General features: G+C 43.1%; 1 protein-coding gene across 2 annotated transcripts in view; it reads left to right on the top strand.

Moving 5' to 3' along the window:
* The window catches only part of St6galnac3 (ST6 N-acetylgalactosaminide alpha-2,6-sialyltransferase 3), a 529,184-nt gene that overhangs the window by 415,327 nt on the left and 87,772 nt on the right, over window positions 1–26,085 (top strand). The window lies entirely within an intron of this gene.

Genomic DNA, 26,085 nt, shown 5'->3' with positions numbered 1-26,085 from the left:
GGCATTTGAGGCCCTGGACCCATGCTTTGATCTGTGCACATAGCCCTGCATCCCTTTCAGCCAGGAGGGCCAATAAGCAGATTCCTTTTGTTTCTCTTAAAATAATTTGCAGTGGGTTTCTGTCTCTTGCTGCTTGAATCCTTATCAATACCAATACTCAATTATTAATACCAATACCAATAATTAACCCATTTTCTGGATGAGGGAATTGAGGCCTACAGAGGTTAGATGACTGTAATAGTGTTACTCATGGCATCATTGTCAGTGATTTGCAGAGTTGGAAATGCATATCCTACTTCATGACCACTCAAATATAAATTCTACTTGAAAGACAAGGCTTGAGAGACAGAAGGGGGGGGGTAGATATTAATGAAAAGGGAAGAAAAGTCACATGGTGCCATTCTGGCCATGTATGTAGTTATTTCATTTACCGGTTTATTGAATATTTCTTCAGATGATGAGAAAAAAATATAAGGCCATTGTTGGGAAAAGAGTGTTCTGATTGATTCGCCAGCCCTGGAGTGGGCACCTGCCCCAGGGTGGAGGTGGGCAGGGCTGCCAGACCATCCTGTGTCTTTGGAGGTACTAGAATCACCAGCCCTAGAGTGGTCACCTGCTCTAGGTGGGCAGTACTGCCAGGCCACTGTGTCTTTGTGGGATGCAATATATGCAGAACGTGTCTCCCACTCGAGCCTCTTGGAAAATTAATTAAGGAACTTGCTCCTTCCTCAGAAGGCAAGCTTTCCTTTTTATTAGCACATGTAAACACGGAATTATTTTTGAATGCAAATGTGGGTGACATTTTATTGTTCTGTCAAGTTTAGAAGCTGCCCAGAGCAGGGTGGCAGTGAACCCGTAAACATCATTGGTGCTGCCCTGGGAATCTGTCACCTCTGCACACGGCTGATGGCGGGAGCCATATGCTCCACAGCAGCATGTTAGCGGACATGGTTTGGGCAGGGCGGTGCTACAGCAAAGCTTCCACACGAGCTTCTGGCCATCCAAAAATAGCCTGTGCCAGCCAGATGTAGAGTTCTAGCAAGGTCACTTTAGGAGTGATTTCCATTGTGTGTGCTTTTTTCCCCCTCATTGACTGTAAGAGAATGTGATCTGCCTCATTACAATGGGATTCAGGTGCAGACCACCATAATGACCTTTATGTCCAAGACTGAAGTTCACAAAATTGATAACGTAGACTCAACTCAGCAGTGGGGGGGAGTAACTAGAGGTCGGAACCACGCTAACTTCCTAACACAGGAGGTCAAAGGTCAAGGTGGGGGCACCAGCTGCAGACAGCTGAGGAAGAGTAAAGCTGAGCTGCTGAGCAGCCTGGCAGCATTGGGGTTGGCAGCTCTCCCCGGGGACAGCAGAGTCATCCCAGGGCATGTTAAGGGATATCATTATCAAGATGGAGAGCCAGTAAGAGAGCAGCGAATCCCTGGTCCTCAGTGAAAGCTGGAGTGATGGGCAGGCGTCTGCCATCAGGGCCTGTGTGGACATCGCCTCTGATTCCATTCACAGATCTTCCTCACGTTGCTGTGGTTTGAATATGAAATGTCTGCCGTAGGCTCGTGTGTCTGAACACATGGTCTCCCAATGCCAGAGCTGTTGGAATGTCATGGGACCGTTGAGAGGTGGAGCCTCGCTGAAGAAGTGGGCCCCTGGGGGTGGGCCTTGAGAGTTTGTCCCGGGTGCCAGTTCTTGTCGTCTTGGCCCTTCCTGCCTGTTGACACAGTGTTGTCAGCCATGGCACATGCTGCCACCGTGCCTTCCATGTCATGGCAGACTTTGTCCCTTCTTAAACTGTGAGCCTGTGTGTGCCCTTCCACTGCTTCGCTTAGCTCTGCAATAGGTCTTATGTAGGCAGCTATATAACTCGCTATATAGCCGAAGATGACCCTCAACTTCTAATCCTCCTGCCTCACTGACCTAAGTGCTAGGATTATAGATAGGGCTGCAATGACTAACCTATTTCCAACCCCCCTTCCTCCTCTGAGTTGCTTCTTATTAAGTACTTGGTCACAAGAATGGCAGCTAAAACAGTATCTGATCCCAACTCCACTGCTGATGTTAACGCACTGCCCCCTCTTCCTCTCATGGGTTGGGATATTTTAGCACTGAAGCAGGAAATCAGAGGTTTGTTCAGAAGTCTCCAAAACAACAGGAAGCTTGAGCATTCTGTTTTCACTATTAGGGAAGGGCTTCCTCCAACACTGTCCGGCATTGAAAGTAACCAACCAAACAAATCATGGCCTTCAAGCAGAGGCCATGACAGAAGATTGGCCACTGTTGTGTTAAGTACGCATTTACAGATGGCGCCTAGATGTCGAGTAATGCTTCAGACCAAAGGGCCTGTCCCAACAAAGCTTTGTCAGAGCTGCTTGTTCCAGCCCTGGCATCCCCTTTGCTATGTGGACAGTCCGCCTCCAAACCCAGGGCTCCATCTCCCCTAGAAATTATCGGGGACCAAACCTAGCATAAAATGGGGAGGGAAAGGAAAAGTTAAAACCTCTGTTAACGGAGAACAGGAACTTGTAAATAAAAGAGGATGTCAGAATGTAATGTACTTGACCAGAAGAAGCATGGATTTGAGGGTCTGAGGCCCTCAAATGATTAAATGGTTGGTTTGTTGATGTCCCTGGAGCATGCCTCCTGACCTTGGGTTTATAGAACTGAAGGGGAACCCTGCTGGGCATGATTATCAGTGTTGGGCTTCCAACTTCTCTCCCAACCAAGGACAAAGACTCTGTTCTTCATGTGCTCATAGAAGAATACCCTTCAAAATGTATGTTGATTCTGCCATCACTTCAGGACCCCAGGGACTCTGATTATTAGGATGTGGTCACAGAGGTGGCAGGGGTTAATTTCCTATTTATCATGAGATCTTACATGATTTCCCTAAAAGATATTTAATTTCCACTGGGCATAATAACTTGCAGCTGTTGGATTGTGCTGTGTACCAGTGGTGAGTTCTTGTCTTCAGAGATTTATGCAAGTCATTATTTAAAAATAGAGATCCGGGAGTTACAGCTGGCTAATTAATCTACCACCAAGGAAAGCTAAGCAAGTGACCCACTTAACTGCTTTCAGGAGCCACCACTATGCGAAAGCAAACTTTCAAAAACGCCCTGTACAACGAATCGAGAGACTCAGTCCCCCATGGCATTGCTGTAGCCTCCTCAGGGAGCATGCCTGCATTAATCTGATTTCTGTTGCCATCACTGAATACTCTAGACTGGGTCACTTGAAAGGAAGGCAGTTTATTTAGCTTGTAGTTCTGAGACTGGGACGTGCAAGACATAGCAATGGCATTGTGAGTGCTTCCCTACTATCCCACAGCAGGACAGAAGGCAACTTCACCTTCTCTCCGCGGGGACACCAGGACCACATCCACACACAGCAGAGTGTCTCTGGGGTCCTCCTTCCTGAAGGTGCTGCCAGAATCACCGCATTCTCTCGTTGCTTGGTGTGGACACCTGTTAAGGAACAGCACTTGAGCAGTTTGCTACGTCACCCCCGCAGCTCTGCCTGGCATCTGAGTGCTCCCTGCGATGGCTCCTGTCACACCAGCTGGGTGCCCTCCCTCTCTGTCCTGCAGCTTCTCCCGGTTCATCCCCTCTCTTGTCTTCCTGTCCTCATCCAGATTGGCTTTCCCAGTTTTCCATCATCTCACAGAAGGCCACCATGCTCATCCTTGGCCATCTCTAGATTTTTCCCTTGGATTTAACAGAAGAAAGTTGACATCATCAGACCATAATGTTGTCATTGTTGATCTTAGGGCTGTGATCTAAGTTCCTACGTGTGGGTCAGTGATGGCGTTTGCTGTATTTATTCCTATTCACTCCCCCCCCACACACACACAGTCAGGCATTCTGTTCTGTGTGTCCCTTTGTTGGAGTGCTGAAGGCTGGACTGGGGACTTCACTCCCTTGTGCTTTGTGTGTGTGTTAACTGCGTACGTCATTGCCAAAGTGTTGTTCTATTTGCTCATGTGTTTTAAGTTAGTGAACAACGCTGAACTCTCACTGTGACTTACTTTCTTCCCTCAGTTCTAGACTTTTGCAATGCATCCCATCCCTCTAACTGTGTCTCCCACATTCCATGGAAGGTGCTTTAAATGTCTGCTGTGTCCCCAGCTGACACACTCAGGGCTCTTATACTCTGATTCCCAATATTAGTCCATCCATTGTTGCTTCCGTAACAATACCACAGAGTAGGCCCTTTATAAAGAGAAGAGCTGTATTTGGCTAGAAAGTCCAAGCAGATGGTGCTAGACTGTGGTGAGGGCCTCTATAAGGGGACCTAACATCACAGCAGAGCACGTATATGTGTATGAGCCAGGCCTAACACACCCAGATGGAATTTACTCACTAACAAAGCCAGTCTGTTCTGTAGAAATACTCACGTGAGGACAGAACCCTGATATACCTGCTAGTACTCCTACAGTGGCAGTTAAATGTCACCATGATTTTTAGAGGGGGCATTAAAACTAAAGTACCCCCCTCCATCTCTAGCCATCCCCTTGATATTCATTCATCTGGACTTGGGATTATTAGTGTGTGCTGTTTTACACTTTCCTCTGAACCTTCCGTGGGTTTCCTCTGTATATTATGTATCTCCTCTCAGATAAGGATCATTTCTAAAGCTCTTCCCTCCCCTGACTTCACCCATCACTACCTCCACAGACCTTCTTTGAAGCTCTCTGTGTAATTGGTGCTCAATGAATCTCCAATTATTTTGTGACTTGAATCATATAACTGTACAAGGATAGGCATTCCTGTTCATAACTGTCTCTATAGTGTCTGAGATGGTCTCTGGCATGTTGATGGTAGTTATGAAATAGATATGAATTAAGTGCAGTCTCTCGTCACATAAGGAAAGGGTTTGGTAATATTTGAGATCAGAATGCCTATGCTCCGTTTTCTAGTCTACCACCAGTCAGGCATTCGACACTGTGTAACTCCTCTCAGTCCTGGGTACACCAAATGACACATCAGATTCCCCTCCTCTCTGACATCCTAAGACTGTTATTAGCAGGTTTCCAGATGGAGCCAGGCCATCTGCAGTGGAGATTATTGACGGAGTCACCGTCTTCGGAAGTGAGCGTGAGAAAGGCAGTGCTGGGTGAAGGTGCCAGCCTGTCCTGTGCCTCTGACCTTAGGCTCTCACGAAGGTCCACCTGTAAAGTGTTTAGGAAAGCGTGTGGCAAATAGTAAGTGCTACATACGTGTTCGCTATTGTTTTTACAAATGAAAGGGGTTCTGTAAGCCTTAAGATACTCCAGCATTTAGACTGATCATCATGGGTGGCTGTGTGTAAACCAGGGTTCCAGGAATCCCAGCATCATTGTTAAGATGAGGTGTCTTTTACAGGAAACAATCTCCAGGCCACACTATGATTTCTTTTAGGGCCAGACTATTTTCTTTCTGGAAATTGACAAGGACTAATTTTTACTGCTTTTGCAAGGTGAAGCAAAGGAAACAATCAATATTGTCTTACACGATCATACAGCTAACAAGAAAGATGCTGAGACCAGAATCCCAAGTTTGCTATCTACCAAAACATGGCTAGTCGTTCTACAGAGCAACCACATAGACATGGAAACAAAACTGTGAGTTTGTGGATATTCTATGCAGGTACTATTCTGTCTTTAGTAAGGAAGTATTAAGTAATCTAATTTGGTTTTCCCTATCCTAAGGGGAAAAAGTCCTTGTATAGAAAAAAATCATGACTAAAATCCTGAGCAGCAGCATTTAAAGCATGGGCTTTCTTGTTGCTAGATGGTTCTTTTTCTCTAGGTCAGAAGGCAGCACTATTTATCTTAAAGAAAAAAATGTTAAATGGTGTTGGCAATAGGCTGCAGATGTTATAACAACTTGGTTTGAACAAAATAACTTTTGATGACCATTGTTCTACCACGCAAAAGAAGTCTTCATCAGGCTTTAGTTCAGCTTAATGTTTTTATATGCACAATCCAATGTGTAAATTCATCTGCTACCTAAAAACTAATCAAAAGGAATTATATGAAAATACAAACGATGACCTGGCAAATCCACTGGGTCTAGAAATGTGTGTTACAAAAGATAATAAATTTAAAAAGCAGCTTGAGAACTACACACATTTATTTCATTAAATAAAAATTAAAAGAGTATGCCAGAAACCAGTCCATACCCTCGGAGATTCTCAAAGAAACAGCAAAAAGGATGTTTGCCCCAAGGGTTTCACACTCATGCTAGGGAGACAGACACACAAGCAGGGACCTCACTGTAACACAGTGACTGAAGTAGTAGGCAGTAGGTGCCTGGCTAAGGTTTTAGAGTCAAGGTGCTCAGAAGTTAGCGAGAAAGGGGTGTCAGAGGAGGGCTTGGCATGAATGTCTCTTTAAGACAGGAAATGCTGTGGTATATTCTGAGTCAGCAGGTGTGTGTTACCGGGGCTTAAACCACCAAGCAGAGGAGGCTGAGAGGTCAGAGTTGGGGTGGGAGAGCTGTGACAGGGTTGGAATTCATCAAAGCAGGGATTGTAGGTGGGAGATTACGTAGTCAGGTATTTCTGTTATCCAGGCAAAGAGCCTCAACGTAGGCAGTAATAGATGAGTGGGCTAGAGACAATGACTTGAAAAGTACCTAAGAAAGGCCAACGTGGTGAATGATGGTAAAGTGGGGATTTCCCTCAAGTTTATAGATGACTGATGAAATAGTTTGTATTACAAAATATACATGGGGTTCTAAAGAAGAATCTATCGTGTAGATAAAGGGCATGCTTATTTTCATTGTGTTTATTTTAAAGTTTCTGTGTGACGCTTGAGCAACAGTGTCCAGCAGTCATTGGACATAATGCCATGAGCTGCAAAGAACAGGTCCGGCAGGAAATTCTGATCTGTAGCATATGGACATGAAAGTGATAGTTAAAACTGCAGGGGAGAAAAAGAAGTAGGACCCAGGGACCCAGCTCTGGAGAGTATGCCAAAATGGAGCCACAGATGCATCCTGGGAAGCAATGACCAGAGACAGCATCACTTCACAGAGTCCAGATTAAAAAAAAAAAAAAAGCTTCAGAGAGATCTCATGATCCAAAATGAAGTGGAAGTAGTCAGGTCCAGGACAAGGACCTAAAGAGACTCCCCAAGGTTAAAAATCCATGACTTGGTGTTTTTCTTGGAGCTCTGTCTGCAGTGGTGGCTGTAGTCAGTCAAGACATGACTGTGGAGAGCATGCAGAGAGCCCTTCCTTGAGGAGAACTTCAGATGGGAGGGAGCACAGGAGAGACAATAGTGGTTTAAGGAGTTCGGGACTAGAATGGGCTGTTTAAAGAGTAGAGAAGTTTAAGAAAGGCTGGAGGCTGGAGGGAAGGAGCCGCTAATAGGTCAATATAGAAATGTCTGATGAAAGAGAAAAAATTATGCAGCATGCTCCCAGGAGAATGGAAGGGACAGAGGATGGGGTCCAGAAGAAAGGATGGCCTTAAGCAGAAAGGACTTAACTTCTACCCCCGTCAGGCTCAGAGGGTGATGAGAAGGCAGCAGTCAGTCAGCAATGAGAGGAAGCTCACAAAAGGTAGGCCCTACCCTTCCAGACAAAGGCCATCAGTGCTGACTCACTCTCCCAATGCTGGCTGCAAGATTAAACAGGTGGATTCTGGGAGCACCTCACACTCCCCTCCTGGGTTCCCTCTCAGTGGCTACCAGTGCTTTCTCCTTTATTTCCCCGTATTGCCACATTGGTTCTCAGAGCCCCAGCCAAACATCGGGTCCATTCTCCCACCTGCACACCAAAGCTGTGGTCCAGAAGTGCTGGACTTGCTGCCAACAGTCTTCTCCTCAAAGTGCCCATCAGTTGTCTTCATCCATACTTACTTTTTTATTTCAGGTTAGACTATGAATGTCTGTTGTCTAGCCAACTGGTCAGCCTTTGTCAGGGTTGTGTACCCTTTCCACTGTCACTGGCTTTCAAAACCTTCCCTTTACCACACCACACCCCACTACTCGATCTGTCTTCTGACACTATAAATAGATAACCCCAGCTCTAGCCACATGCAACTCTTCAGTCTTCCAAAAATGAACCGCATTGTGTGAAAACCACATGACTAAATGAATTATCAGGCCACTAAATACCTCCAGGGGCATCTCTGTTGTCATGTAGGATGGGGAGCATCAGTCTTTCTGTGCCAGAGAGGTGGCACATTTCAGGACACACTACCCCGATGCATCTCAAGTCTTCTGATAAAGGATAGGGGTACTGACCATGCCTTTTATCATAACAGAAACATAAGAAAATTAGAAAAGAACACTATTTTTTAAAATCACCCTTAGTGGCTATTTACTGATTACTGCTATGAAAACAGAAGTAACGACAAGGCCATTTTCCCTAACAGACAAACACCATTTCTCACAATGCCCAAAGTCTCCAAATTAATAGAAGTAAAAACCCTGAAGAAGGTCTTGACCTCACTCTTACACATGGACACTTTCCTTTTGGCTACCTTGAAGTTAGTGTTCTAATTTACTTTTTGTTGCTGTGATAAAGCGGTAACAGAAGCATCTTAGGGTAGGAAAGGATTTATTTGGCTTGTGTTTCCACATCACGATCCATCACAAGCCAGGGCAGGAGCTCAAGGCAGGAACTGAAGCACTGGCAGGCCATGGAGGAAAGTTGTTTACTGGTTTTCTTTCCATGGCTTGCTCAGCTACCTTTTTTATATAAGCCAGAACCACCTGCCCCAGGGTGGCAGCATCCACAGTGGCCTGGGCCGCCCTCCATCAAGTAACAAGAAAGAAAATGCTCCACATTCATGCCAGTCCAATGGAAGCACTTCCTCGGTTGCGCTTCCTCTTCTTGGGTGTCTTTAGTTTGTCAGATTGGTAAAAACTAACCAACATGCCCAGGCTGGTAGGATGGCTGGGCTCTGTTCTCTGTTGAGTGTGAATCTAGAACATACAGTATTATGACAAAGGGTGTGGTCTCAGAGGCAAGTGAATATCTTCCTCCATCATCACATGCAAGCTGTGAGCTGACCCAGAAGGCTGTTGTCAGGTTCCAGTGTGGCTCTGGAGTTTGAGGAACTTAGGTTCTTTGCTAGTACACAGCAAGTGCTCAATATATGGACCCTGCTATGAAAATATTACTTCTACTATTTTATGTCATAATTTAAGGAATTGCCTGGTTTAACCAGTGGCAGGCAGAGGTTGGGGCCACTTTTTCATCCAACCTGAGCTGTACAAATATAATACACACACACACACACACACACACACACACACACACACACACACACACATTTTCTCCAATGGCTGATATCTACTGTCAGTAGTCAATTGAAATGATCAGCCCCTTAGCATAATCATGTCCCTAAGAACTGAATGTGCTCACACTCAGTGATAACCAAGGAATAGAATTAATTTTTCCCCATAATATCCATTTAATAGACAGACAGGTTATACATGAGAGGTGTGGTGATAAGCTACCTCCTGTTTGCTCATTGCGAAGACACTCATTAGGGATAGTGGTCCTCGATGTTAATGGAAGGCCACAATCCAGTTAGAGGGCTGCAGTTGCACATACCGGTGCTGCCATGAGAGGCACTGCTGTCTGACAGGAAAGGTCACCATCTGGGCCTTGCCCCTCCTTTCCACGCTTCCATTGTGATCTGCCTATCTTCTTCTCCATGGGCCTGTCTGGAATGCCTCCATTTGCCAAATGCTGATAGTCAGCTTGATGCTCTACAGAACTCATCCCTAGAAAAGTAGATAATGATTTCAAAAGTTCTTTGAGTTTTTAGTCACAACACAGATAGCACATGCCCCATTTGTGTGTGATTGTGACAGAGACGACCAGCAGTTTTGGATCAGTGGAGAACATTCAACAGCTGGGGAAGCCTCCAGTGGAGTCCGGCTGTGTTGTCTTCAGACAGGAGTGCCTGCTTTAGAGGGCCACTCACTTAGGGAAGGTCAGGAGCAGGGGCAGCTGGCCTCAGTGAATGGTTTGATGTAATAATCCAAGTGCTGAGATGCAAGGTGCTGCTGGGGACGAGAGTCTGGTGGGCTGGCCTAGCCCTTTTTTCTAATCGGTAGCCCACTGTGATGAACTTAGGTACCACAGAGCCCACTGGACCATGGTCTCAGTTTTACTTCTAATAATTTCTCTCTCTGTAGCTTAGTATCAAGTCAGACACCAACATGCAACTAAGTTCTCCCAGAATGCAAAGCTTAAACTTGAGGTGGACATTGTAGCTCTGTTGTTTCACTTGTCCATCACTCACTTAAGGGTTCTAGAGCTGTCACTAGAGTCTGGGGCTCCATAATCTCTGGAGCTAGGGGTAGACCAAAGAAACTGCTCCACCCCAGGGAGATCTCTGAAAGGTCATTTGCATAACCCTGCCCTCCTGGTCACACCTTGAGACATACGCTGATTTATGTTTTGCAGATACGAAGGAGTCATTCTCAGACCTTTAGTTTCAGAGATCAGAAAATGAAAATTCTCCTAATTAGTGTCTTACAAAGGTTGGTAAAGCTATGTACATGTGTGCATCTCTGTCCTTCACTGTTTACTGAGTGTATCTGTCTGTGCTTGCAGAATGTGATGAAACAAAGCTAGAAGGGTGGAGAGAATCAGCCAGTTACTTATTAACTGATCCTGTGTGTCAGCGTGCGTGCGTGCGTGTGTGCGTGCGTGCGTGCGTGTGTGTGCGTGTGTGTGCGCGCGTGCGTGAGTGTGCGTGCGTGTGCGTGTGTGCGTGCGTGCGTGCGTGCGTGTGTGTGTGTGTGTTCCACACTGCAGTGGTGCTCTGATAAACATGATCTCTGTAAGTACTTGACATGTTAATTTTAGAGGGCCAAAGCCTGTTAGGGAAATCATCTCTTCTGAGATCGGTGCTTGCATTTAATGGGCCCGAGCCTGTGCCGCTCCCTTCAGGCCACCATAAGGACTTTGAATGTCATTGTAAGAGGAATAGAGTGTCATTAAACAATTCTAAGCGGGATTGGTGCTTCGAAAGGTTTTTCTGGACGCTGCTGAGGAGTGACTTGGAGGGACAAAAGCATGGAAGGGTGGGAGCATTGGGATGCGACGTGGGTGGCCTAGATAGGACAGGTGTTCCCCACCGCTACAAACCAGTTGAAGTTGAAGCCTGTTTTGCACTCATATTTCTGAACTCACCCATAGATGAGGAGAGTGAGGAGAAAAGCTTATTAAAGATGATTCTTCTATTTGGGGCCAGATCAAGTTGCCATTTAAAACATGTGACTGAGAGAGGCATAAGGCAGGAGGATATGTGTTATCAGAGGCTTGGAGCAGTGTTTTGCTACTGGACATACATGTAGCTGTGCTTGTCTACATAATCAGTATACGTATGTATACATAATCAGTAGTATTTAAAACCACGGGTGGAGGTAAGTTTTGATGGGTATAAACACTATGGAACTTGTGACATTTGAAGTCCAATCTACAGTGGACCTGCTAAACACCTATGAAGGGACTACAAACTAGAAAGAACATGGTATCATTCCTTTAAGTTAAGGACATGAAGCCCTTTCTCTGGTGTCCTTATTTTGCTGCAGACCCTAGTGTTTCTCTAAACACCTTAGGCAGGGATGACTTCCTTTGAGAAACAGAAAATCTTGCCTAAACCCACTCAGACTCTAAGCTTAAGATATACCTGCAGTTTCTGAATTGATGAGAAGTCTCAGCTTTCCATAGCTCCTCTGCAGGACATCAGACACCTGCTATTCTACAATCAGTTACCTCTCTGAGTCAGGCGACCGTTAGCATAGCCTAGTCATCAGGAGATGTTCCTGCCTATCCTAAGGTTGGCAAAATCTGGCTTTCTTATCTACTGTACTGTACAAGTTTCTGAATTCTGCATCACTGTCCAAGACAGAGCCCATCAATCAGCATCAGTATGGGTGATGAGATCATAATAATGCCAAATTCAATGGTCAAGAGACAGCCCGAACTGACCTACTCTGGTGATGGGATGGCCAAACACCCTAATTGTCATGCTAGAAACCTCATCCAACTACTGAGGGATCTGGATGCAGAGATCCATGACTAGGCCCCGGGTGGATCTCTGGGAGTCCAATTAGCGAGAATGAGGAGGGTTTATATGAGCGAGAATTGTTGAGACCAAGGTTGGATAAAGCACAGAGACAAATAGCCAAACGAACGGAAACACATGAAATATGAACCAATGGCTGAGGGGTCACCAACTGGATCAGGCCCTGTGAGTGGGTGAGACAGTTGATTGGCCTGATCTGTTTGGGAGGCATCCAGGCAGTGGCACCGGGTCCTGTGCTCAGTGCATGAGTCGGCTGTTTGAAACCTGGGGCCTATGCAGGGTCGCTTGGCTCGGCCTGGGAGGAGGGGACTGGACCTACCTGGACTGAGTCTACCAGGTTGATCTCAGTCTGCGGGGAAGGCTTTGCCCTGGAGGAGATGGGAATGGGGGGCTGGCTGGGGGGGCGGAAGGTGAGGGGGGCGGGAGGAGGGAGAACAAGGGAATCAGTAGCTGATATGTAGAACTGAATTGTATTGCTAAATAAAAATTAAAAAAAATAAAATTAAAAATAATAATAATAATAATAATGCCAAATAGTAATAATGATGATAATAATAATCACATTATTACACTTGCAGCTGTGACTAGTAACAATATTATTAGCATTTTGTAGCATGAACTTTGGTCTTAGCCGCAACAAACTGTAACTGTAAGTTAGAAATCAGCACCATGTTGCAGATAGGAAAACCTGAAGTTGAAATCCCAATATCTGTGGTTTCCATTTAATTTTTTTTCTTTCTTTTTTTTCATTTTTGTGTGCATGTGGTCATGTGGAGACCTGATGTGATGTCAGGAATCACTCTTGAATTAGATTACTCGGCCACATTATTTATTGAGGCAGGTCTCTCAATAAAACCCTGAGCTCCAATGTGACTGTTTTTGCTATTTGCTAGCCAGCTTGCTCTGGGAATCTTCCGAGGCTGGGATTGTAGGCAGGTAGCCATGTTGGCACTTGCATGGTTTCTACATGGATCTGAACTACGACAGCCCCGTTTACTATTCTTCTATGTTGTATTTTAATCCCTGCTCATGATCTGCCACAGGAGACATTGACTCCTGAAGACTGGGGCTATACCCTTTCTCTGTTAGTAATCCCAGTACCTGACAGTGGTAGTGCTTGTTTATTAATATGGAATAATGGAAGACCTCACATCTGCGTCAGTAAGAGAACTTGGGGAAAGCATTTGCTGTGTCTTAAATGACTGGAGCCCATACAGGACCTGAGGGAGCCAACGGGAAGAGAACGGACACTGGTAACAAAGAGCCACATCCGTTTTAAAACAGCCAAGTGGGAACCTGCAGACTATTCAAAAGTGAAGATTTTTTTTTTTTTCAGGTGGCAGTGGACTCTTTCTTCCAAGGCATGGGCTGCTTGCCTGACCTGGCACCCCACCTATCCAGGTGCTTGGTAAACAGGATTTTATAAAATCACCTCCACTTGCCAAACGACAGAATCTGGGAAGCCTACCAACCACACACACATTAAAACATCAGCCAGCTCTTTGCTTGGAGCCCAGTAAGGATGGGATTAAAGGGACTGGATTTGTGTTGTGTTGTTCAAGTCAGACTCTTCCGTGGCGAGGTCGCCCCTTCCCATTCAGACCACAGAGAACTAAATAGAAACCTTTTCAGTCCAGGATTGCCTGGGACACGCTTGGCTACGCTCCGGTTAAATCCCATCAGTGCAATTTACTTTATGTCAAAGAGAGAAAGACACAAATTTCTCACCACACCCAACCCTGGCCAGTGACTGGGTGTGGGTGCACGAGGCTGTTCCTGGGGACTGAAAGGAGGCTCCACTTTCAGATTATCCGTGGTATCTAAGCAGATGAACCGTAGCCTGCCTTCATTCACCAAGTGAGCACTCTCTGTTTAGAGACCATTAACTGCGCATTCTCACCATTACTGAGAGTTCAGGATCCGCTTCCTGCCTGTGCACTTGTTTAGGATGGTAGTGTCTCAGGATGGTAGTGTCTCAGGATGGTAGATATCAATTCACGTGACCAAAACTTTCAGTGTAGACACCGTGGCCCAGTGGCGTCTCGGGCACTGTGACTCGGCAGTGTCACTTAGCCTGTCTGTGACTGTTGTGTTGAAGGTGTTTGAAAAGCCCTAATTAGCTTTCCAGCCTCCTTAGTAAAGAGGACATAGGACAAGGGATTTAAATACCCTCTGGACAGCCCAACCCCAGTGTCTGCCTGAGAGCATATACCTCTCCCACCCCAGAACCTATGTGCTATGGTATGTGAGTGCCTTGTGAAGGTTCATGTCTTAAAAGATTATTCCTTGGGTTAGTGGTACAAAAAGGTGTGATGGACCCATAAGATGTAATGCCAACAGGGAAGTCCTTAGACCATGAGTAGCATGCCCTTGTAGGGGTTTGAGGGTTCTAGCCCCTTCCTATTTCTCTGCTTCCTACTTCCTGACGTATGCAGTTCATTCCTGACAAAGTGTGTCATCCTTACTAATGGTCGAAAGTGAAGAGGCCACAACATCTTGAGCTAAAAATGCCAGAGCTATAAGCTGAAATTAATTTTTTCTCTTTATAAGTCAATTTCTTCAGGTATTTGTTATAGTAATGCAATGCTAACTAATATACTAGCTTTATCTTAATGAGAGGTAGATACTTCAACATTGCTTAATTTGTCGATTGGTTGATTTCTAGATGTAGAAAAGGAAGAAACTGTCCCTGGAATCATCATACAACTAAAATGCCTTCAGAAAGCAGAATTCTGGCTAACAAGAGTGAATAAGATCCTCTTTGCATGTGTTGTAGAAGATCTCAAATATCTCAGGATTATATAAAACAAAATAATGATCATTTCGATATCCACCCTTTAGCTCCATTGAATCCATAAAATCCTTGGCTCCTGTGGCCTATTGATGTTGTATTTTAAGAAACAAACATTTCAAATACGCTAGAACCCCTTGTCCCTTTCCCTGGCTCTGTGTTTCCATCTCATTCTTTTTCTAAGAGTAACAACTGTTCTGATATCTAATCTATTGCTCTACTGTGTGTGTACTTTCATATGATGACTTTCTATAAAAATATCCATCGTGTTTTGCATGCTTTAAATTGTATGTTTATTTTAGCTGTTAATAAAAACACTCTGAGTTATATAAATTCTAAAAAGTATCTTATCTTTTCAGTGTATTTTGTTACTTATGTTTAATGATGGTTGTTCATGTCTCCATGTCATGTTTCAAAAAATGAGCACTGTGCATTCATTCTTCCATGTTTGAATTGATAATAACTTTTATTTTTAGTATTTTTCTATTGCAAATAATGTTTCATATAGTTATCTTCTTTACATGTTTTTTGCCATGCCCTTGAGGGTTTCTTGGTCTAAGTTATACATGCTGATAAACTTTGTAGAAGGGGAGTCTCAGTGAGGGAATGTCTACACTGGATTGGCCTATGGGTATGCCTGTGGGGGATTGTCACACTTGATATGGGAAGACCCAACCTATTGTGGGTGGCACCATTCCCAAGGCATGGAGTCCTGAACTGTAAGATTAGGGAAACTGAGCTGAGCACAGTCAAGCAAGCCGAGCGTGTATACATGCATTTATCCCTGTTCTTGAGTATGGATGTGCTATGACTAGCTGTATGAAGTTCCTTCCCTGACTTTCCCACAGTGATGAACTGGGACCTGGAAGTATAAGCTGCACTAAACCTCTTCATCCCTAATGAAGATACAACACAGTGCACAGGAGATAAATTTCTTCCGTTCTCGGCTTTGCAGATAGCATTTTGCAAAATAGTTGTTTGAGTGTGTTGATAAATAGTTGATAATTCCAAAAGCACTGACTGAGTGTGACCTGGTGATACAGGTCTGTAATTCCAGCCTCTGGAAAGATAAGGTATGAGGATAGCAACTTTGAGACCTGGCATAGAGTGAGATGAGTTCAAGACTAGCTTAGTCAACTTAATGAAACCCTATCTCAAAATTAAAAGTCAAAAGAGACCTGGGAATTTAGCTCAGTGATAAGGCATTTGCCTAGCACCAGTATGGCCCAAACTGTAAAAATAGATAAAGGAAATAAATGAGACAATAAACAAGAGGATGCCTCTCCATACTTAATAGATGGAAGCATAATACTCTGGACTTTGTCAATGTTTTGGTTGGTGTAAATGATAAATTTTGATTTCATTTTATATTTTATATGTTCTAGACAGTAGAGGAGGCTGGGGATCTCTCAGCAGCCATGTTGGTCAGCTCTCGGTTCCTAAAAGCCATCAATATGCTCCCATGCCTTTATGAGTGGATGGGGAATTGTTTTTCTTATTGAATCATAAAGTTCTTTATATATTCTGGATAACAATCTTTATTGTTCACACGCGTTGAAAATATGTTTTCCCAGATGGTTGCTGGATTTTTCACATCATTTATGACTTTCCTTTATGAATAGTATTGAATTTTAATATAGTGACATTTATCAACCCATTAGTCTGTGACATGTGTATAATGTGTAATGATTAGATCAGGATACCTGTCATATCTGTAACCTCAGACATTTATCATATCTTTGTTGTGCAAGTATTCAAGCCCTCTCTCCTGGCTATTCAAAGCAATTCCTTATTGTTAAACCACAGCCATCCTGCTACACCATAGAGTGTTGGAAGTTACTCCTCCTATCCCATGTGTTTGCCAATCATGGTCCTTTGTTCCTCCCACACACCCAGACGCTGCCTGCCATCTTCTCCTTTAAGATAAAGTTTTCAGCTTCTATATTTTATATATAGAAATAAAAACATGCCCTATCTTCTTTCTGTGTGTCACATTTTACTCACTATATTAATATATCCACTAGTACCATCCATATTGTGACATTGAAATTCCATGATAGCATCTCACCATTTTATATTGGTGTGTATATATTTTTTCAGTATAAATATATATTGTGTATATCGCCATATAAAAATGCAACACATATGTATCTTAGTTCATTTATGTGTTAGTGGACTCCGAGGTGGTTTCTACATCGTGGTGACCATTAATAGTGCTCAATAAAGATTCTCCTTACTAGATGTATTTCAGTCTCTTTGGATGTACAACTAGTATTGAAGTTAAAGGACCACTTTTCTGAGGCACTTCCACAATGTCTTCTGTAATGCAAAACCAGTTTACATTCCCATGGATAGTGTGTAAAGTCCCCCTTTCTCCACACCCTTGCAAGCACTTGTTAACCTTTCAAATTTATTGATAATAGAAATTCTGAAGTGAGATGGTGTTTTGTCTCATGGCAGAATGTATTTGCATCTCTTGCATAAATGCTATGTTGAGTATTTCATTGTATGTCTGTTGGAGATTTGCGTATCATTTTCTTTTTTTAATTAAGGAATTTTTTATTTATTTTACATACCAACCATAGATTCCCCTTCTCTTCCCTCCTCCCACCCCTCCAGCTTTCCCACTCCCTATTCCCTCTTCCAACAAGGTATGGCCTCCCATGGAGAGTCAACAGAGCCTGGTACATTCAGTAGAGGCAGGTCCAACCCCTTCTTCCTGCATCAAGGCTGTAGGGGGTGTTCCATCATAGGTAGTAGGCTCCAAAAAGCCAGCTCATGTACCGGGGATATCTCCCAATCAATGGAGGGTAGAGGATGGGGGATGAGAACATAAGTGAATGGGATGGTTGAGCTGGAACAGGGACACAGGGATGGAGAGGGAGAACAATGAAAGAGATACCATGATAGAGGGAGACATCATGGGGACAGGGAGAAACTGGGTGCTAGGGAAGTTCCCAGGAATCCACAAGGATGACCCCAGCTTAGACTACTAGCAATAGTTGAGAGGGTGCCTGAACTGATCTACCTTGGTAATCAGATTGATGAGTACCCTAACTGTCACCATAGAGCCTTCATCCAGTAACTAATGGAAGCAGATGCAGAGATCCACAGCCAAGCACCAGGCAGAGCTCCAGGAGTCCAGTCAAAGAGAGAAAAGAGGGATTCTATGAGCAAGAGGCATCAAGACCATGATGGGGACAACCAAACCAGTGGGAACTCATGAACTTTAGACAGACAGCTGTGGAGCCGTCATGGGACTGGACTGGGCTTTCTTCATAAGCTTGAGTAGCTTGATCTGCTTAAGGGGCCCCTGGTGTATCTTTTTCTGAGAAGTATTTCTGCAGGCTGTTTACCCATTGTTAATTGGATCATTTCAAGTGTTTGTTGTTGAATTGCTTGAGCTCATTACATATTCTGGGGATTAATCCCTTGTCAGGTAAGTTGCAGATATTCTCTCCCATCTGAACATCTCCTTTGCTGCAGAGAGGAAGGTTTGAGGTTTGATGTAATCCCATCTGTACATTTGTTTTCCCTTCATGGCCTCTGCATTTGAAATCATATCCAAAATAACTTTGCCCAAACCAATGTTATGAAGCATTTTCCTATGTATTCTTTTAGTTGTTTCATAGTTCTGGGTCTTATGCTTGAGCATTATACAAATGATGATTTATTTTGCATATGGTGAGAGAGAGAGACTTATTTCATTTCCTCGGCACCTGAATATTCAGTTTTTCCAGCACCCTTTGTTGACAGAAGTTTTCCTTTCTCCAATAACTTCCTGCCTTTCTAAGGGGTTAGTTGGTTGGCTATAGATATGTAGGTTGGTTCTGTCTTGTCTGTGTTGCTCCATGTTGTCTTCTGTGTGTTCTGATGCTCCGACCATGTGATGTTGAAGTACGCTTTAGTGTTAGATATTCTCTTGCATTAGTTTGTTCCTTTGCTCAGGGGTGGTGTGTGGCTCCATAAATGTCACGAGTGCTTTTTTCCTACATCTGTGAAGAAGGCCATTGATAATTTGATAGGAATTGCATAGACTATTTAGATTCCTTTGGGCATTATGAACATTATAGCAATTTTAATTCTTCCAGTCCATGAACATAGTATATCCTCCCATTTTGTGTGACTATCTGTATGTACGTGTGTCTTTTTCAGTTTCTTTTAACAATGTTGGCTGTCAGTCGATGGCCTAGAATCACCTGAAAGGGGGAGGGGGGCTTCTATTGAGTAATGTCTTGCTCAAGTTGATCTGTGGATGTATACATTAAGGATTGTGTTGATTGTCTTTGAGGTAAGAGGGCATAGGCCATGGTGGCTGATACCATTTTCTGGGCAAGTTGTCCTGAGTTGTACAAGGAAACTGGTTCGAATGAGCCTTTGAGAAAATCTGAGAGCAAGCCAACACTTAGCACTCTTCCTTAGTTCCAGCCTTGAGTTGTTGCTCCTGAATTCCTTCAGGAATAGACTATGACCTGGGATGGTAAGCCAAATAAACCCTTTTTTTCCCTGAATTGCTTTTGGTCGTGGTATTTATCAGAGCAACATAAAAGAAACTAAAACAACTATTTTATAACTTTTATTGTAGAGATTATTCACTTTATTGGTAAAATTTGTTCTTAGGTGCTGTGGGATGTTCTGTATGGCAAATGTGTTGCTGATTAGTCAATAAATAAAACACTGATTGGCCATTGGCTAGGCAGGAAGTGTAGGCAGGACAAGGAGGAGAATAAAGCTGGGAAGTGGAAGGCTGAGTCAGAGAGACACTGTCAGCCGCCACGATGAGAAACAGCATGTGAAGATGCCGGTAAGCCACGAGCCATGTGGCAAGGTATAGATTTATAAAAATGGATTAATTTAAGCTGTAAGAACAGTTAGCAAGAAGCCTGCCATGGCCATACAGTTTGTAACCAATATAAGTCTCTGTGTTTACTTGGTCGGGTCTGAGAGGCTGTGGGACTAGCAGGTGAGAGAGATTTGTCCTGAGACTGTGGGCCAGGCAGGAAAACTCGAGCTACACTTAGGTGTTTGGCTGGTTGGTTGTTCTATGTACTGTTTTGGTGGTGCCTGTTGCTGGTTTGAGTTTCTGTTTGTTTGGAGATATTCTGAATACGATTGTTTCTTTATTGTTTTCTTTCTATATTTTAAAAAGATAGTTGTATTTTATATTGATTTTGTATCCCTAAACCTTATTTAGCTTATCAATTTTAATAGTTAGTGGTAGATTAGGGTTTTTTTAACATATAGAGTCATGCCACATTCAATTAAGGGTTATTTATTCTTCTATTTTCCTACTTGATGCACTTTCTTGTTTTCTGCTCACTTACTGTGAAGGCTTTGACTTCCAATACAACAGTGAGGTGTTGAGTGTGGGCATCCTTGCCATGTATGTGCCCTCAGAGAATCCAGTTCAGCCTTCTCCATTCAGTATGGCATTAGCCATGTGTCTGTCATACATAACCTCTATTGTGTAGTTCTCTCTCTCTCTCTCTCTCTCTCTCTCTCTCTCTCTCTCTCTCTCTCTCTCACTCTGTGTGTGTGTGTGTATGTGTGTGTGTGTGTGTGTGTGTATGTGTATGTGTGTGTGTGTGTATGTGTGTGTGTGTGTATGTGTATGTGTGTGTGTGTGTGTGTGTGTGTGTGTGTGTGCTATAGAGCACATCTGAAGGTCAAAGGACAGCCTAAGAGAGTCTGCTTTTTTTTTTTTTTTTTGCCATGAGGGTCCCCAAGACAGAAGTTAGTTTCTAAGGCTCTACTGTAAGTGCCCTTACCGATAACTCACTGACTCAGTATATCCTTTCTATACCCAACTTTTTGAATTTCTTAATCATAAAACACAGTCAAACTTTATAAAATATTTTTGCTGCCTGTAGGTTTTTTGTCTTACTGAATTTAAAGACCTTCTGGTAAGGCTTGAGAGGATCTGTGACAACCAGCATCCTTGCTAACTGACTCCTGTGGTAGTGCTGTTACGTTTTATTATTAACTTTGATAATTTTGCTTAGAATAGGTTTATTTAGATAGTAAATAATATTTGCAAATCTTAGAAGTTCTCTGTAGATGTAACCGACCGTCTTATTAAATAAGAAACACAGAACCAATGTAAAGAAGAAAGCCAAGAGATCAGAGCTAAGAGCCTTACCCGCCTGCTGCAGCTAGCCTCTTCAGCCAAGAGACCTCTCCGAAAGAGACCTACTTTCTGTCTGTCTTTTTTTTTTTTTTTTTTTTTTTTTTTGGTTTTTCGAGACAGGGTTTCTCTGTGTAGCTTTGCGCCTTTCCTGGATCTTGCTCTGTAGACCAGGCTGGCCTCGAACTCACAGAGATCTGCCTGGCTCTGCCTCCCGAGTGCTGGGATTAAAGGCGTGTGCCACCACCCAGCTGTTTGTCTTTATATAGACTTTCTGTTCTGCCTTCTCATTGGTTGTAAACCCAACCACGTGACTGCCTCATCACTGCCTGTCTGTACAGACCTCCAGACACACATTGGAGCATGTGTCTGCAATGCTGGCTGTATCCTTGAACACACAGAGATCTACCTAGCTCTGCCTACCAAGTGCTGGGATTAAAGGCGTGTGCCACGAACGCCCAGCTCTGCTATGGCTTGCTATTAGCTCTGACCCCCCAGGCAACTTTATTTATTAACATACAAATAAAATCACATTTCAGTACAAATAAAATATCACCATAGTTCTCTTGATTTCTAATTTACTAATATTTTAAATATAAGTGAATGTTAAAGTTCTTAAGTGTCTTTTGGCACATCTATAGAATTTATCATAGATTATTTTTCACTTGTTAGTATCAGGAAATGCCTCAGTAGATTTTGGTAAAACATCTTTCCATTTCTAAGACATCCTCCCATAAACACTTGATTCTTGGTTCAAAGGCTGCATAGCCTGAAGACTTTGAGCAATTATTTTTTACTTTTAAACCTTTACCTGCTTAATCTACTGTTTCTTTCATTTTGTTTCCTGTCGTTTCTTTATTTTAAAACTGGATTGTGTTCAGCTCATACCATGGTAACAAAGGATATGAACAGAAGCACTCAGCACCGAGCCTAACAACTTAATTTTCACCCCTGGGACCATAGTATAAAGAGAGCAGCAACTGCTGCCAGCTGCCCTCTGACCTCCCCATGCACACCGTGAATAAATAACGTCATATAAAAATCTTGTAAGGTATGAACAGAGAGAGATGGGGAGGGCAGAGCTGTTCACTCTCCTCATTGTGGACTGTGAAAGATTAGTAAATCTCTCAGAGAAACCTCAGAGGTGTGAAAAGTATCTTTCTAGGGAAACTCTGTCCAATGCCATATCTGCTGAGGATGTGATTCATGTTGCCCATTTATCTACAGACTTAGTGACTCCTCTATCCGGAATCATTTATAACATGTCTTTAACTGCTTAAGGCAACTAAGTGCCATTCTTGAACCTGGAGGGCCTGTCTTCTTGGAAGTTGTCCTGAGTTCAGGGATGATACCTGGTGGTGATGAATGCTAATTGGGTGAGAGCCACTTGTGTTTTTCTTCATTGTTGGTAATTATGTCACTTTGAGACTTAAATACATTTCATGTTTTGTGGTTCTGATGCTCGGCAAAGGAAGTATGTTCTGAGTCACAATCAGAACTCTGATATTACAAAATAATTCCAACATAATTGCCCATGGTGGTAAAGTGCCAAGCTAGTGTAGAAATATGGGTTTGATGGGTGCTGAGCAGTTCTGTTTCTGAATATCTGTACTAATCACATGTGCCTATGCATGCAATTACCGAGAAATTACCGTACAAAGGGATTGTGTGCACTTAGATATAATAGCATGAAGACCTGCTCTGTGGACTTGAAGGAATTTCAGAAATTGATTAGAAAGCTTAGTGTTGTTCTTCACTCAGGGATTTGTGAACCAAATACCTTATTCCAATTAGAAACACAAAGAGAAGTCTTCTTGCGCCCCCTCCCCTCACTGTGTAGAATATAAGGAGAAAGACGCAGAGCTCCTGGGAGTTTTCTTGGGATTAACTGTGGAGTGATAAACAGAGGGAGCAGTAACAGTTCAGCAAGCAGGCCCTAAGTCTCCACCTTCATGGCCCATGTTTGCCAACTGCCTCCCTGTTTGACAGACAAGAGCATCTGTGATTTGAAGCGTCTCAGGTTATAGTTAAGGTATGTAATGAGATTTCCAGATATACATCTCCACCCAAAACTTCTGCTAACAGTGGGGGAAAGCCAATTAAGGAAGCTTTACTCAGCTTAAAAAAAAATCAACCTAAACCTGATGGAAGAGCTTCTCTGTGGGGAGGCTCCTCCTTGATGGAGGCAATGAGCAGGTCTGAACTCTTCCTGCTCAGAAGGCTAGAGCCAGGAGGTTCCTGCAGTTTAATAAAACTCATTTTTTTTTCTTTTTTGTAAGATGTGTGGCTTGACACAGGAGTGGCAGAAGCTAGTGCTTTTTAAAACTTACACTTCTGGGTGCATTTAGACTTGTTAGAAGAAAGCTAGCAACCCAGGGAAAAACTATTTAACTCAAAACAGGCTAATGAGAATCTACTTTAGTACCCTGAAGCAAAACCACATTGGAATCATTGGTACACTGAGAACTAATAGAAACACTCCCATTGCTCAGAGTGACTGTGGGAGAAGTGTGGAGTTTCCCAGGCAGATACTGTGTACAACCGTTCACAAAATAATCAAGAGCTGTTATATTATTTAATACCCAGAAAAGACCAGGAGAGGCATTAGATCATTTTACAGTTAGAAACTGGGGCTCAAAAAAGTTGCATAAATAGCCCAAGGAAACACAAATTTGATCTTTAGCAAAGTAAATCTTGTCTGTTCTCCAAAATGAAAACAGACCAGCTCATAGATCATAAAATAGCCTACATATTAGTTTTTATTAATTTTTTTTGAGGCAGGGGCACAGTTAGCTCAAGTTGGTCTCCAGCCCACTATGAAACCCAGGGTGACCTTTAATTTCTCATCCTCCTGCCTCTGTTTCCATGTGCTGTGATCACAGGTGTACACCAGCACACCTTGGAAAAGCCTCCTTGAGTAACACAAAGAGAAGACGCTGGAAACGTCAGCTTCTTAGAGTGCGTGTTTTATTAACAGGCACAAAAAGGAGATGAAGGTGCTGTAAACCCTCAAGAAGATCATAATCCAATCAGAGAAGCAAATACATGCTATTTGAAATAATTAAAGAACAAAATGTGAACAAATGCAAAGTAGGCAGCTCCAGAGTGCTGGAAGGCAGCCTCTCCAGACTTTCTCATATGTCCTGAGTTGGGCGGGACAGACAACCACTTCCCTGGAGGGACTCTTCCTGCCAAAGGCAAGCTGGTACTCCATGACTGGAACAAAGTCATGAAGCCCAAGTTCAACAGTCATGGCCACAGACAGAGGCTCATTGTGAAAGAATTATGAATGTGAGAGCCACTGAACCCCAACATTTGTGTGTAAGAAAAAAATCACCCTCCCAGTGAGTGATGTTAGAATGCCATAAACACATGAAGAGCAAGAGAAATTGGATCCCTACCTCACACCATGCACAAAATAGCAAAGCAAATTACAGAAGCCGAAACAAAAAACAGCTAGCAAGTACAGAGGTAAAAGTTTATGCATGTTATTTAGACATTGGCTTCTGACGTGAAACGAGAAGTGTAAGCAGCAGCAGAAAAATAAAATAGACAAAAGGACTTCATTGAAATCACAAGGATTAGTACATCACAGATGATAACAAGAAAGTTTGCAAAATGAGCAAAACAATTGCAAATTATTATCATATTAGAATCTTGCATATAACACACAAAAGATTATTACAACTCTGTGTGTGTGTGTGTGTGTGTGTGTGTGTGTATGTGTATGTATGTGTGTGTGTAATCATGTTCCCGTGTATGTGGGTGCATGTATGTGGCCAGGTACTCTCACATGTGTGTGTCAGGTGGAATCCTGATGTTGATACTGTCATCTTTCATCACTCATAAATTGAAGCAGTCAAACCCATAGCTTGTCTATCCACCTGTCAAGCTGTCCTCAGGCTGTCATGACATGTTATCTATCCACTGGACCTTCTCTCCATCCCCCACAGTATTAGTTTTGTTGTTGTTGCTGCTGCTGTTGTTTTGTGACTATCTATCTATGTAGTCTATCTGTGTAGTCCTGGCTGTCCTAGAACTCAACCAGGCTTGATATGAACTCACAGAGTTCCTCCTGCCTCTGCCTCTGGCATGTTGGGATTAAAAGCATATGGCACTGTGCCCAGCTCACAATGTTATTTTTTAATTCCTTAGGACATATAATAGTAATTTTACCATAGATGATATATAAATAAAATAGTCATCATTATTAGTCACCTAGGAAATGCACATCAAACCACAATGAAGACACCCCTTTATACCCATGGTATCTGTAGTAGGTATTGGCAAGGATGGAGAAATCCAAGCTCCCCGTGCTGCTAGTTGGGATGCAGAATGTGTTACTGCTTTGAAGAAGTCTGGCCATTCTTCAAATTATTATGCAGAAGGTTTCTATATAATTTAGTAATTCTGATTCAAGAAAAATAAAAACACATCCACACAAAAATTTATACCTGGATGTTCATGGCAGAAATATTCTTGGAGCCAAAGAATGTAAACCACCTACATGTCTACTCTCTATTGAAATTATATATGCAAAAACTAGGATGCATCTTGAATACATTGTGCTGAGCAGAAGAAGTCACACATTATGACTCTGTTTATATAACATGTCTAGAATATAGACAGAAGGTTAGCTTTTTCCTGGGACTGGGGTGAAAGAGCGGGAGTACAAATGAGAAGTGAGCCCAAATGGTTCATGAACAATTTGAGCTGAAGAAAATTCTCTAAAATTGGATTATTGTGATTCTTCCACAATGTAATTATGCTGGTTAATTTTAACTATCAATTTAACACATCCTAGAATCACTTTGGGAGAGAGCCTTGGTGAGAAATTGTCTATATCAGGTTAGCTTGTGGCTTAATCTGTAGGGGATTGTCCTGATTGTGCATTGATGTAGGAAGACACAGCCCGCTCTGGGTGACACTATTCCCTAGGCAGGGGGTCCTGAGCTACATAAAACTGAAGCGAGCTGCTGGCATGAGCAAACTGGCAGCATTTGTTTATCTCTGCTTTTGACTAGATGGGATGTGACTAGCTGCCTGAGTCCCAGCCTTGACTTCCCCTCACTGATGGACTGTAATTTGAAACTGTAAGCCAAACAAACCCTTTATCTGC

This window comes from Peromyscus eremicus, chromosome 6, assembly GCF_949786415.1.
Source record: "Peromyscus eremicus chromosome 6, PerEre_H2_v1, whole genome shotgun sequence".
In the NCBI taxonomy this organism is placed as follows: domain Eukaryota; kingdom Metazoa; phylum Chordata; class Mammalia; order Rodentia; family Cricetidae; genus Peromyscus; species Peromyscus eremicus.
This window is presented reverse-complemented; position numbering and strand designations above follow the sequence as displayed.